General features: G+C 42.1%; 2 long non-coding RNA genes across 3 annotated transcripts in view; one reads left to right on the forward strand and one right to left on the reverse strand.

Moving 5' to 3' along the window:
* LOC309332621 overlaps positions 1 to 12,666 on the forward strand; it is an 894,019-nt gene that overhangs the window by 808,369 nt on the left and 72,984 nt on the right. The gene's annotated exons all lie outside the window — the stretch shown is intronic.
* LOC309332628 overlaps positions 1 to 12,666 on the reverse strand; it is a 30,200-nt gene that overhangs the window by 15,630 nt on the left and 1,904 nt on the right. The gene's annotated exons all lie outside the window — the stretch shown is intronic.

Raw genomic sequence — 12,666 nt, forward strand, 5'->3', positions numbered from 1 at the left:
GCTCCTGCCAACCTAGCAGTTCGAAAGCACATCAAAGTGCAAGTAGATAAATAGGTACCGCTCCAGCAGGAAGGTAAACGGCATTTCCGTGCACTGCTCTGGTTCGCCAGAAGTGGCTTAATCATGCTGGCCACATGACCCAGAAGCTGTACACTGGCTCCCTCGGCCAATAAAGCGAGATGAGCGCCGCAACCCCAGAGTCGGCCATGACTGGACCTAATGGTCAGGGGTCCCTTTACTTTTACCTTTTCCCATCATTTATTAAGGATTTTGCCACACCAGAGCAAAATGTGGATTTGCACCAGCCTCCCTCCTCATTAATGCGCAGGAATCCACAAGACTTCCTCCCCATCCCAGTGTTGTCCAGGGCCACCCTGAGATGGTGTCTACTTTTTGCTCCAGTGAGGACAGGCCTAAAGACACCTGAAACTAGTGTTGTGCACAAACGGGCTCTCAAAATTTTCCACTTTTATTTTTTGGGCAAAGGAACTGAGGGTGGGGAGAAGGAATCATTTCATCCAACTTCTCCAGGGAGGTGATAAATTCTCCAGCAGCTTCTCAGGGGTGGGGTTTACCATTAGCAGTTACAGTAGAACAGCTTCTTTCTTTTCCACAAAGGTCCCAACTGTGCTTGTAGTCTGGCCGCCATTTTGCAACTTCCACAATGCCTCTGACCTAGAGTCATTCCAGGGCATTCAAATGTGGTGTGAGGAGAAGAATGACTTGTAAAAATGGATTAGGAATATTTGGAGATACATCTGCAAAGTTGTCATCTTTTTGATGGAGGCTTGAGAAAAAGAAAAGCATGTCAGAATCTTATTTATATACAGTGGTACCTTGGGTTTCAAACACCTTGGGTTACAAACACCTCGGGTTACAGACTCCACTAACCCAGAAGTAATACCTCGGGTTAAGAACCTTACCTCAGGATGAGAACAGAAATTGTGTGGTGGTGCTAGCAGGAGGCCCCATTAGCTAAAGTGGTACCTCAGGTTAAGAACGGACCTCCAGAACGAATTAAGTTCATAACCAGAGGTACCACTGTATTTTCAAGCATGATGCCTCTTAAGAGATTCTAGCTCAGCTTTACCTAGCATCTCATTGTGAGAAACCATTATTATTTTCACTCTCCAGGAAATGTTCAAGAAGCCAAAGGAAGGCACCTGTTGCAACCAGATGCTACGCCACTGACTAGGCTCTTGCATCATTGATACATAAACTCACCAAACAGGCTTTTGACATTATTCATGATGCATTTCTGAAGGTGTTATAATTTTATTTTATTTTATTTGAATAATAATAATCTAGAAGTATAAAATGGTTCCAGAAGCACTGCCAATGGCAGGAATGGCAGAAACCAGGAACAGGCAATCTCTGAGAGCTGCTCTCCTCCCCCACCCCAAATTATTTTTATTAAATTATTACAAATCAAACAAAATTAATTTAATACAATTTCTTAAAATCAGATTTCATGTTCCTGTTGCAAGCATATGTTGATCATTTCCTCCATAGCCGCATCATCTCTTATTTAATATCCAGTTATCATTCTTCACTTGCTGTTAGTCCATCTGAGAGCTGCTCTCTTTTCCAGTGGGCAGGCATATATTTTGCCACTCATTCAAAACCCTTCTCTATGGTCAGGCTATTTAATAAAGTCTACGCTAACCAGTTGTAAAATTCTTACTAGTCTGGAGCACTTGCATTTAAGTCAGGGCCAGATTTAGGTTTGATGAGGCCCTAAGCTACTGAAGGTAATGGAGACCTTTATATGCCCAGCTGTCCTTTGTCAACAACAAATTGTCACTGTTTTTTGTGCTGAATGTATGCTAAATGGTAATTTATGGACATAATAGGTATCTAAAGCCATTTGCACATAACAAAATATGTATTTTACCAGTGATATTTTAGGGAGCAGGCTAGCAGGCGGGGCCCATTATTTACATCATAGTGTTGGCTTCTGTTTTGTCTTCCCTCCACAACACAAAACACTCTATGTAGGTTTTATTTTATTGGCAAAGGAGTGGGAGGAGCAGGGGCGTGCGGTCAGTGAACTAAGGGGACTAGGTTTATCCTCTAAATGTTCCTGGTAAAGTAGAGTAATATTATTTATTTTTTACATATAAACAGAATATAACTTTAATTTTAAAACCGAACATTCTGCTTTATACAAGCAGCCCTCTTCTAAAGTATCTCCAAACTTGAACTCAAACATCCATGTGCAAGAATAATCAATTTGAAAGAATACAGATACGTGCTCAAAGGCATATCACACTTGTTCCATGATCATCAGAAGGGAATCTGGGTTTGTTGCTTCAGTTCTAAAAACAGAAACTTCTTTTTCAAACCAAGACAAAACCTCTTGGCAGTTGCCACCTCAACACTGTTCACAAATAGAAAAGTTTGTCGGCGAGTGCCAGGCTAGGCTCTCTGTGGATGCTCTGGCCCACCAAGAAAGTCAGCATGCTGGCATACTGGCATGGTGCTGGCACCCTGATTAGGCCAGGCCAGTTGTAGTACAGGTGGCACATCTTATACGTAAGATGCTGCATGTCTTCTGGCTTGAATCTATCATAAACCACATTGTAGTATGTGGGATTGACAGTGCCCTGGTGAGCAAGTTGGCTACTTAAGAAGAAGTTGTACCATTCAGGTCGAGTAGCCTCTGTGTCAATAACTGTCCCAATGGGAGGGTTTTGTAGGTTTCTGTTGGTCTCGAAGAAACGATGAAGGGATTTCTTCCTGACCACAACCACCTATAGTTTGGCTTTTCTGAAGCCACCATTGCACTCATCGGGGGCACTTAGTATCTGTGGGACTTCAAAGTTCACCACCACCTTCAACTGTCCATCTCCAGTGCTGTCACGGTACGCTATTATGTGTGCAGGCAGCTGCCCATTACATGCTTGCAATTTACTTACAGAATCTTTCATGCAGACCTTTAAACAAACTACGATGTTTGATCCTGAATTTTTCAGTGTGCAACGAGAATACCACCTAGTCAGTTGGAAATTAGAGCTGGCCACAAACCCAATGGTCAAAGCATCTTTGTTGACACCAATGCCGATGACCATGACAGATTTCAGTGGTATCTCAACTGCTCACAGTGCCCCTCCAAGCTTAAACTATTAAAGCCTGGCACCTGCTTCCCAACACTTCTGCCCACCTTATGGAGGCGGCACGATGCTCCGACAGGGTCCAAGAGCCCTCCTTCCCAAAGCCCACCTGGCTTTGGGAAGCAGGAAGCAGGCCTGGTGCTTCTTCCCCAAAGCCTGGGAAACTTCTGCTCAGGTTAGGCAATGGAGAAGAAAGCAATAGGAAGGTAAAGGGAAATGACTGGTGTGCATCACTGAACACTCTTGCAGTGAAAAGAGCAACTCAGACTGCAAAACAAATGAGCAACAGAAAATATGAAATGCTGGGATGCGATAAATACAAATTATTATCAAACAGCTCCTTCCAGAATTTATATGAAACACAGATGCATTCAGCATTTCCTCTGGGTATTTCCACTCCCGCGTTAAGCACTGGGCTTAATCCAACCTGCCTCCCCTTTGTACCTGTTGCAATCAAACCACAAAGTAGCAGGCAAAGCCTATTAGGCAGCTTCAAACAGCAGTCAGGGAGGACTTATCAGCTTCTGTGTAATGATAGTCTGGCAGTATTGTATTCCAAACTTCTCAATGAACCATGACACCAAAACATAAACAAGGTCAAACAATCGGTTTAAGCTCTTTGCGCAGTGATGCAGCAATGCATCCTTCCCTGAAATGGCTGGTATCCATATTCTAGCTTAGGGGTTGCCAACACGGTGCTCATGGGCTCCAGGTTGGTGGCTCCTGCAAATTTTGTGGAGAGGTGAAAGAATATGTTTTTTTTTTAAAAAAAAAAAAAACACCACAGCAACTGTGCAAACTTCCTTCACCTAGAAGCTGCCCAGAGTGACTAGGGAAACCCAGCCAGATGAGAGGTGTATAATTTGTTGTTGTTGAATAGGATGTCCCTATTTTCATTGGAGAAATGTGGGAGGGTGTGCCATCTTGATTTGAATCAAGTGTGCAGGAGCTTTCCCCAATTCCCCAATTAACATGCATTGGCAATGGTTACATGTAACCCCAAGCAGGAGGTTCCCTTGTTGTTTCAAACACAAGGTAACAGGGGGCAGTTGACAGGCATATGCTACCCTGCAGCCTGATTCTTAATATGCAGTTAACTTTACATCTGCACAGGCCACAATCTCCCTGGAAGCAATGTAGGAAGTTTCTTCTTCCCTTGAGGCAGAACATTCTGCTAAGAGGAACCACCGAGTTAAAGCTACGGCTGTCAGGAGGCATGGCCACAATATTTTCCATCTGCCTCATCTGTAAGCAACTGTCCTTAAAACAAAAAAGGAAACAAACAGATTTATAGAGGACTAATAAAAACGATTGCATTATGCATTCTCTCACTCCATCTTGAATCAGCAGTTCCAGAAGGTCCTCTGGGAGGAGAGTAAATAACAGCATACTCACAATGTTCCTTTTTCTCTCTCCCTGAGCTTGGCAAAACCAATGCATATAAACACAAATTAGAAGGGAAACAGAAAACAAATCTAATGCATGGTAGCCAGGCAAACTCTGGTGTGGAATGATAGCCTGAAGTGTGACAGCAACAGATGCACATTTAGACATCTGTGGTGAGGATCATCTGCGTACTTATCACCCCGTTACGTGCTTGTGCAAATGTACAAATGCAGAGAACATGATACAAACTCTACTAAACACATCTACTTGAAATGCATTATTTTTCTGGTTGTTTTTGGTGCAGTGTGTGCTTTTGCTGATGAGACTGAATTAAGTATCTCATGATACATGACGCCTGTGAACACAGAAGAAAAATGCACCCACTTTAAGCCTGTGAATAAATGTGAAGAGGGTGAATAATCTGCTTCAACAACAATTAGACTTGGAATCAACAGGTACCTCTCAGAAATTCGTTGTTCAGTGTCTCCCAAGATATTATAATTCAGACCTGCACACCTTGTGGCGTACCAAACTGACCAAACAGGTTCCTAGAGTCCTCCTACCTCCTTCCCAAAGCCTAATTAGTCTTTTCCCAGCTTTGGGAAGGAAATGGGATATAGACCCTGTCAGCAGGTGACTGTAATCTGTTGAGAACTACCTGGACAAGAGCTTTCCCCACAGTACTCAGAAGGGAAATTCCATGGTAGTTGTTACAGTAAGATCTTTAGATATCTAAAGAACATTATCACTCCCCACACTTCCTTCCCTTTTGCAGACCAAATATGCTCAATACTTTAAACTGTCCCTGATTACAGATGGGTGAATCTGTCAGTTCTGCTTTCCCCCAGTTTCATATTTTTCCAAACTTAAGTTCAGTCTTCTACATTTCCACGTGAATTTGAGATTTCCTTTTTTAAAGCCCTCATTAAAAACCACCAGCATCTTAATGCAAATTTCTGCTGATATACACATTTGTATGCCATTTTGTATCGAATAGACTTTTCCCCTGTTTTATTGAAAATAATGCACCTTGTATGTTATTTTCACTAGTATTGACATTTTTAATTGATATTTTACTCCAGAATATGCATTTTTGTACACATCACTTGACTTTAGAACTCTACTGCAAAATTCAGAAAAGTGTGAATTTCAATGGATGGCTGTGTTTCAGTTCTTGAGCTGTTTTAAAAAGTTTGAGTTAGTTCAGTTCACCTTTAGATGTGAACTGAATTGAATTTCTCCTGTCTCCATATTCCTTATCAACGTAAATCATAACTGACAGTGTGCTGCCTTTGGATTCTTTGAAAATCCAAGACATAGACATCTTAAAATACCACAATTATGATCCTGGAAAACACCTACATAACTGTGACCTCAACAAACAACAACTACTTATTTATAATCCAAGACACAACAAGCCTGCAGTTAAATACCATCCGTCTCATTGTTAAGATGCTCAGAACACTATTAAATTGAGATGCTAGCTAGAGGCTTGCATTAGTGTTTAGATTAGAAGGGGGGGAATAATAAGCGTCAGGATAATTACTGCCTATAATAATAGAAGTGGAACCTGAATCTTAATCGCTATGGCATGACTCACTGACAAAGCATCCACACAAGCCCACAATCAGCAAAATAAAGACATTAATTAGTTATTGGCCCACTACAGTTAATCTTGTGGTTCTTTTGAAAAATGATTGGATTTTAAAATTCCAGGAGTGTCTTGGCAGATGCAAGTCAGCAATGCTTCAGTGAGATCCTTTTGTTTTATATTTACCAAAGATCTTGGCTCTGTTTAATTAAGAAGAACAAAGAAGTGAGAAGGGAATCATACTGGGATTCAAGATGCCATCTGTTTGTAAAATAGCTGAGAGTAGAGTTGTTTTCCCGGTTTAGAACTGCATTTGTGAACTGGCAAATATATATATAGAGAGAGAGAGAGTTCTACTCATTCAACGCATTCTGTTTAAAGCTGGTTTATGCACACTGTAAATTAATTCATGTGGTTTTAAACCGATCAGAAGGATGGCATCCACTGTTAACCACTATTACGGAGTCTACAGTAAAGTGAAACAAATATTATTGTGGTGGCGAAGTTTTACAACTGGGATATTTGTCAATGGAAGGAAATGCTAAAAAATGAAAATCTGATAGATTTTAGCATCGACCCTATCTGCCTGTGGACTGTCTCGCCAGAGTGGTGCATGCTCTGGTTATCTCCCGCTTGGTCTACTGCAATGCGCTCTATGTGGGGCTACCTTTGAAGGCGACCCAGAAACTACAACTAATCCAGAATGCGGCAGCTAGACTGCTGACTGGGAGCGGCTGCTGAGACCACATAACACCAGTCTTGAAAGACCTACACTGGCTCCCGGTATGTTTCCGAGCACAATTCAAAGTGTTGGTGCTGACCTTTAAAGCCCTAACAACCTCAAAGGCCCGTAGACCTGAAGGAGCATCTCTACCCCCATCGTTCTGCCCGGACACTGAGGTCCAGTGCCAAGGGCCTTCTGGCGGTTCCCTCAATGCGAGAAGCCAAGTTACAGGGAACCAGGCAGAGGGCCTTCACGGTAGTGGCACCCGCCCTGTGGAATGCCCTCCCACCAGATGTCAAAGAGAAAAACAACTACCAGACTTTTAGAAGACATCTGAAGGCAGCCCTGTTTAGGGAAGCTTTCAATGTTTAACAGACTATTTTATTTTAATATTCTGTTGGAAGCCACCATGAGTGGCTGGGGAAACCCAGCCAGATGGGCAGGGTATAGATAATAAATAATAATAATAATAATAATAATAATAATAATAATAATAATAATTTGGAAGTATTCCAATCAGACTAGGAAGTGAATAAGCAGCCAAGAGGGTGAGTGGGAATAGACTGTCAGAAGGCCAAAAATACCTGTTATATCAGATAATCTGAAATATTATTATTATTAATCAATCACCTTCTACACAATCATCTCAAAGCAATGTATAATAAATTATGATAAATGTTAGATATGTTTAAAACCAAATTAATACAAATACATAATAAATATTCACAGAAATACAAAATAAGCACCTATTTGTCCTGCTGGGAAAACCTATCAGAACAAAACTGTCTTCAGTTGTTTTTGGAAACTGCAGCTAATGGGTGCCTGTTGTGTATTGGCAGGAATGCTGTACCACAGAACAGGGGCAACCACATGAAAAGCCCTGCTCCAAGTGACTGCAGAGTGGGTTTCTCAGATCAGCTGTGGCCATGAATCCCTCATTGTGCATCAGCGCCCAACTAAACTGGATAGCTGAGGTTTGTGTGGTCTTAGGCCTAAGCAATGCATTCACTGCACAATCAGAAACTTTATTGGACTAAGGGAGCAATCCTAAGTATGGGAAGCCAGCATAATTTTCCCCAGTTTAAGTTAAGGAACCATAAGGTATGTCAGATCCAAATTCTGTTCAAGAGCAGAGCTAAAGCAGACTGAGATACCCTAAGCCAGCAGAGAGAAAACAATAGAGTTCGACACCACCCTAAGTTCCACAAGACGCGGGTGGCGCTGTGGGTTAAATCACAAAGCCTAGGGCTTGTTGATCAGAAGGTTGGCAGTTCGACTCCCCGCGACGGGGTGAGCTCCCATTGCTCGGTCCCTGCTCCTGCCAACCCAGCAGTTCGAAAGCACGTCAAAGTGCAAGTAGATAAATAGGTACCATTGTGGCAGGAAGGTAAAAAAGCAAGATGAGCGCCGCAACCCCAGAGTCGGTCACGACTGGACCTAATGGTCAGGGGTCCCTTTACCTTTACCTTAAGTTCCACAAGGCTGCCAGGTCAACGTAATCAAGCTGAAACGAGTTAGGATCCAGCATAAGCCCCCCCACCCACACAAACACCAGTCCTGCCCCCACAACATATTGAGCAACATTCACATTGAGCAACTCCGACAAGCTCTGAACTATCACACAAGTGGATGATAACAAAAGCAGCAGAGCGATCAGGTGTTTCAGCCCAATTTACAGCATCTCAGAACGTGACTGGAAGTATTTAAAGAGGCACATTAAAGTGTTGGTACAGACACAGAAGTATCATTAAAATTTCTCAAATGCCACAGGATCAAAGGCCTTGTGGATGACTGCAAGTGATTTATTAGGCAGCAGAGGTATTTTAATCAATGTACTCCATTGGGAAGCTAGAGAAACTGCAATCCTATCATGGGAGGAGAGAAGAGTTTCCTAACTTATCTGCAAACTTTGCTGGGGGCCTATCAGTGTCAAACTCTTTACCTCTTTTCTTCTGCTCTGTTTGCTGCTCCTTCTGGTCTGGAGAAAGAAGCCACAACCACCCACCTATGTTTAACAGATACTGTAGTCGTCCGAAGTCCACAGCACTGAGGCAATGGAAACTTCGCCATTGCAAAGGCACTGGGTTGCATCTGGCTGGTCATTCAACCATGGCAGTTCCATTCCCAATTGCAGTCAGATGGATCAGCACTTCAGCTTAATGTAGCCATTTAGGTAATGATGAGTGCAGGAGGAAAATAAGGTCTCCAAGTAGTTTGTTCCATAGAAAGGTGGCAGACATACTCTTGCCATTCAAAGTGCTGCTTTGAAATAGGCACTAGGAATGAGCCATTTGCCTTTTATCTCTTTTCCTCTGTCTTTATGTACTCAAAGGTCCCTTTCTAGTAAGTAGTTAGGGTGCCCCCCCAAAAAACAAAAGAGAGGAAACACACCATCAAAGCAGAGACCAAAAGTGGACACTGATCCACATAAAATGTATAGCTGCAAATTTAGAAAGAATCACCGCAGCAAGAACATTGTTGGCCCAAAAATGGAAACAAGAAGAAGTACCGACTTTGGAAGAATGGAGGACAAAATTAACAGACTATGCAGAACTGGATAAATTAACTGGGAAAATCAGATTCCAAAAGGATCACAGGTTTTTTGAGGACTGGGGAAAATTTACGGAGTATTTGAAAACTGTATGTGAGGACTGTACAACGCTAGTGTGCTTTAAAGAAGCTTTGTGAAAATACAAGGAATATTGCTAGAAAGCAAATAAGGACAGAAATATAGTATTTAATGGCAATATTAAAATTAAGGAATGTGAAGATAGGATTTGAACTACGAATGATTGTCAGAGAAGTTGAGGGAGGTCCAATAAGCTAAAATATGTGATGTGCAAATTGATATGATTGGAGTTTTTTATGGAAAAAATTTTTAATAAAAAATTTATTAAAAAATTTTTTTTAGAAAGAATGACTCTAATTGAAATAGGAATGCTCTACATATCATCACAGTGGGGAGGACTGCTGTGGTGGCTACACTTACCTGTTCACTACTGGGAACAGGTGTGCAGCCAATGCAGGGTTTAACCCTATCCTCCCACTCATCAGCTGTCATCATGAGTGATATGAGTTGATGGACAGGTGGGTGTAGTTTAAGGAAAATTACCTGGCGAGCCAAATTGTACCCCCGGCATGCCAAGACTGACCCTAAGTTATGCTTAGGGTAGACATGCTGAAATTAAAGGTTCTATATCCATTGATTTCAATAGGTCAGTGTTGAGTAGAGCCAACAATGGATACAACCATGTTGTTGTTTCCATCTGTTTCAAGAGACAATGGAGTGCACCTCTGGGGTGAAGTCTAACTGCTGCATTAGCAGAACTAAAGTGACCTTTCTGGGGTACAAGCCTGGGAAGCATGTATGGAGGTCCTAGGCTCACCAGGTGACAAAGCCCCTCTCTTGGCCTTGCTGATGTGGTCCAAAAGAAAGCAGAGCAATACGTTTGGCACTAGCTTGACTCCACTCTGGATTTGTTTAGGGTTTACTCCTTAGCCCTTTCTTCACCCAAAGATATGTTGCAAGGCAGCAGAGGTTTAGGATCAGAGTTTTCCTTCTAGATGGGCTTCCTTCCCACGTAGACAAACCCATCTGCCCCTCACTTGCCTTTATAGCATGTGCAGAAACCAAAGGTGGACAAACATGTCCCCCACCAGAGGTACTACCCCTCCCCTAACACTCCATGCAACCATAAGCTTATTGTTATCACAATAGCTGTGCAAAACATTTCTAGGATACAATTTCCCAGTGAGATTTGTGCAAGCAATTTGCCAGGCATGTGTAGGCACAGTCAAAATCACCTGAGATGGCATGCTATAGCTTGTAAAATGGAGTATTCGGTAGACCTCAGATTTAATCAGTGCCTACACCACTACGAGCTTCAAACATCAGAAGAAACACAGCAACTGAGAGGCCCACAAGCCCACAGGAGGCCAGCCTGTGCCACTGGAAGCACAGGCAATGGTAGTTTGTGGCATAGAAAAACAGGTGCGAAAGAGCCTTAAAGCTGGTTATAACAATGAGCCAGACCTACACTCCTGCCAGCCTGGTGTTGCTCCTACTCACTGGTTCAGTAAACTAGAAGAAAACCACACCAGAACTGTTCAGCTTGAATTGTGGAACATTGGGCAAAAGGGTTTGCCACCATTCAAACAACTCATTACATAGTCCAACAGCCTGAACATGTTCAGTCCTGTCTGATCTCAGAAGCTAAGCAAGGTTGGGCATGATTGGTCTATGGTCAAACTGTTCCCATGCTGCAGGGATGAAGAACCTTTTTTGGCTTGAGGACCACACTCACTTCTGAGTGGCCAACATGCCAGTGGCTAATGGGGCAAGAGTCAAAAGTGAGCAGAACAACAGGTGCATATTTTAGGCTAGTTTCTTCACACACATCACTGTCTATCCTCCATCCAGAGAAACAAGAGTTTAAAGGCACATTCCACCAAGGCAAAAACATTCAAGGAATATGAGAAACAAGATTGGTGAGGGGTAAGCTTTGGGGAGAGGGGCCATACTGTTGAATATAAGGATAGCAAAAACACAGCTAAGAAGCTCAAATCATATATATGACTGAAACCCTTCTTTGGAAATTAAACCCACGTCCAGACCTTAAAAAACTTTACTTGCAGAAACTTATAGTTATAGATGAATTAAAATATGATATTTACAGTCACATGCTTCTCCAAGCATGGGCCTACAGTCTCTTATTCTAACTTCCAAACAACTGTATTTTCCTTTCTTTCCAGAGCTCAGCACTTTCAGTCTTCTGTATCTCAGTTAGGCCATGCCTTGCAGCTCCTTTGAGGGATTTCCACTTTAACCTTCTCCTGAAGCTTTGTTCTTTCTTTCTTTCTTTCAAGCAGAGAAGCACTCCAAACACTCTATTTAACTTAGCAGTGTTCACAGTGGATTCAAAAACACAGTCATCTTGCTTCATATAAAATGGAGCCTATCCTTCACTAGATACCCCCATGTGACCAAATGTTAGCCAATCACATGAGAACTACTAGTGAATTCTCTATAATTCCAGTTACCAACCAATCAAATTTCAACACATAGGAATGCATGCCAGCATTTACAATTTCAGTGAATTAAATTACTATACTTAACAGTAGCTGGGTATGAACCTGAGCTGTATCTCAAGGGACAGGTAGAGAGCTCTGGAGAGATATACATGCCCCCAAGTCTGAGGTCCGTCCCCCCCACATATTGTATCAGTTCCGAAAGGTGTGAGACTGTATGCTTCAAAACACAAACATACACACATCAAACTAATCCATGAGGAGAAGGCATGGTGGCATCTAGTTCTCCATAATCAGGGTGATGATTGAATGTTCCACCCCACACACTGATCTTGAAGATTCTCCCCCTCACGGTCTGGCACAACACCTTCTATGAACAGCCTGAGCAAATGATGAAACTATCTATCACTCCCGAAAAGCTCTTAGTGGAGGACTAATACTGAATAGAAGTTTTTTGAGTGCAGAAAAAGAATGAAAATATATCACTGCTTAACCAGTAAAATGTGTTCTGCAGAACACTCAGTTGCAATCCAATACCAATGGGACTGTAAATGCTTTGCCTTGAAGTGAAGCACTCTGGCATGAAATAAAATTGCTATTATGGAAGAGTTATTTCATTGCATGACAATTGAAACGCATGTTGTGGAAGCATTTACATATGTTCTTTTGGATGCTACAATTCGCTTCACTTTGATAGAACACAGATAACATTTTTTGCAATCTTAAAAATTGCTTTTCACTTATTTTTTAATACTCCCCAAGAAAATTGAAAGTACACTCTCCACCCGAGAACATTTTTCCTACCAATACGTTCCCCTCCAGAG

This window comes from Podarcis erhardii, assembly GCF_964252035.2.
Source record: "Podarcis erhardii genome assembly, chromosome: 17".
Classification (NCBI taxonomy): domain Eukaryota; kingdom Metazoa; phylum Chordata; class Lepidosauria; order Squamata; family Lacertidae; genus Podarcis; species Podarcis erhardii.